Below are 3,059 nucleotides of genomic sequence, written 5' to 3'. Positions count from 1 at the left end.
CATCATGATTACTGAGACAATTAATTTATAAATGTACGTGGTTATAGAGTTATAAAGACTCCCTAAAGATCCACCACCCATGTATACTTGTATTCAGTAGAGCAAAATCAGCAACATCGAATATCCATCGCTTGTTTAGAACTTTCATTAACATGATAATAGTTTTTTTAGTGTGATACCGAAACCACTATCTATCAACAAATGATCTAAGATCGAAGAAAACCCACGTCAACAAAGCCTAAATTGAAAATGATGCTCATTTGCTTCTTTGACAGCTGCCGGTTGATCCAAACATAAAGAATTTCATATGGTCATACCGACAATCAAGTATTCTATGGCAAAGTGTCATATTTACCTATTTCGTAGCAGGTATGGTGAATTACAAATTAATCATCATCAAATACAATGGAGGTATGCACAAATAATCATGTTAGTGAAGCAAGAAAAACCTCACCATGAATCCAGCTCATAGAGACCAATTAGTTTACTACGACAACTCTGAAACCAGCACATCAATTTGGATTCAGAGAACAACACTCTACAATCCAACAGTATCATAGATTAGTGAACAATATCAAACAAGCACTAGAACAAAAGGAAACATATTTTTTCAGCATTTCAAGACATCCAACAGGCTTTCGACAAAATATGGCAGTAAGGACACCTATTTGAAATAAAACAAAAATTAACCCATCATATTTTCCTTTCACTTAAATCTTACCTAAGTAATAGATATATAAAAGTCGAACTTCAAACCTCCTTATCTAATTATCAACCCATCAAATTAAGCGTTCCCCAAGAAAGTGTCCTTGGCCCTTTTCTGTACCTTAGGTATACTGCTGATATTCCAATTACCGACGATACTCTAATCGCTACCTTCGCAGATGATACTGTAATAATGTCTTCAGATACAGACCCTACAAGAGCATAAGAAAAGCTACAATACCACCTAAATGTTTCACAAGAATGGCTACATCAGTGGAGAATGAAAGTCAACACTGAGAAATCTACACAAATCACGTTCATCACAAAACGAGGTGTCTATTCGCAAGTGACCATTAACGATTTGCCTATTCCAGTTAAAACAGAAGTTAATACCTCGTACTACACTTTGCCCAAAAACTAACTTGGAAAAAACACATACAAGCTAAAAAAACACAACTAAAGCTAAAACTTCAAAGTATAAACTAGCTAATCGGTAGACGATCGCAGTTAACAATGAAAAATAAGATACTTATACTAAAATACTTCGCTTAATAGCTAATGCTCAATGGTTTATAAGCAACCACACATTACACACAGACCTCGGTATTTCAACCATCAATGAAGTTATTCAGACAAGACCTCTGCGATAAGAAACAAAAACCGCAACGAAAACCACCAAAATCCACTAATATCCAAGTTTTACACTGATCCAATGGAACAGAGAAGATTAAAATGACGCTGGCCAGAAGACCTCATAGAGTGATCTTCGGAGATTCATCAGTAGATGGTGCCCGCCTCAAGTCATTTAGCACTAAACCATATTATTTACTTATTACTCTATATTTTTTTGAGTAGATTGTAAATTTTCCAAATTAAAAAAAATTCTATTCTGCTTAAACCGTTGCGTTTTTCATCCAATGCTTGGATACCTTACACATACATAACTCTCCAGCATATTTGGAAACTTCTTGATAACAACAAATAATATCATTATCTGTAGCTCATTCCATTCTTGGCTTAACTCTTTTTCTCTCCGTCTTATTTGGTTTACCGTATCATCTTCCATCTCTTCCTTTCTCATTGTATGCAAAAACGATCTCAGTTGAGGCTAGGTTTTACTTTTACTTTCCTCATTCCTCATTCATCAATAACTCAATTTCATATGTAGAATCAATTAAATTTCATTAGCAAAATACAAGAGGAAAGAAAGTTGTGGAAATTATTCCAAACTACTCATCACCATCATCATAAACTAATACTTATAGGCTCCAATTCCCTCCAATATATTTCCTTATTAATACTCAAGCAATCCAATCTAATGTAATTTTCTTCACCGTGTGCAGATTTTAGAATTGTTACAAGTCTTAATTGAGACAACGTTCCTAAACTTTATTGAAAAACTCGTACCAATAGAATTTTCATTTGAGTTGGTTACTGCTAAACTTATTCTATCAAAATTTCATGAAACATTATCATTTAAACGATTATTTCAACGATGCGCTAATTTTTGTCGAAGAAACTTTCTAAAATGGGATAGCTACGCGTTAAGAAAAGTTTATTCCGGAAAAACTTAACTTCTACTACTTCTGCAACAAAGATTTTATAGCAAATAACAAAGTATTGAAACTATTTACAGGGAGACAAGCATTTTCACTTCAACAGGCAGAAGCTGTTACTATTCCCACGCCGCCGTTTCTTTTTCCAGTTTGCAGTTTGTAATAGGAAACGGCAAAGCTATAAAAGCTTTTTAAATGTTTCATCCTTATTTATAGTAGTTATTTATTGTTTCATTTCCAATATCTCAGATATAAGTCAAAGAATTTATGTCTAAGATAAGAAACGTAGCATTGACACAGTATTATATGTTCAAGAAACACTTGTCTCTAAGCTACTGAGTGATTTTGTATATGTTGATTCTATTTTACTGTTAGTTTACAGTTTACTGCTTGGTTCTATGGAAAGTTCATCGGAATGTCCACTTTCTGTCACAATTTAAATATCTCAATTCACTGTAAAAATTATTTATTAACAAAACATATAAATAAACAAAGTGGTTTCAATAATCTAACTACTGTCCTTGTTGGATGTCAAGACTATTAAGAACACATTATGCGTGTACATGCTCTCATAAATACTAATCCTATTGTATTCAAAAGCTATGATTAATTATATTTATAGTCATAATTTAGGAAGTTTCCTACCAAAAAAAAAGGTGGCGAAGGTCAACAACCAACTATACGAACACCGGATCAGTTGATGTTGATTCCACAACTAGCGTTCGCAAAATTTTACTACAATTCAACTAATCAACGATAACTATTCGTAGAATTCTCCAGGAGCAACTTCTTCGCCCC

This window comes from Diorhabda carinulata, chromosome 2 (genome assembly GCF_026250575.1).
Source record: "Diorhabda carinulata isolate Delta chromosome 2, icDioCari1.1, whole genome shotgun sequence".
NCBI lineage: Eukaryota > Metazoa > Arthropoda > Insecta > Coleoptera > Chrysomelidae > Diorhabda > Diorhabda carinulata.
Note: the sequence above shows the minus strand (reverse complement) of the source record.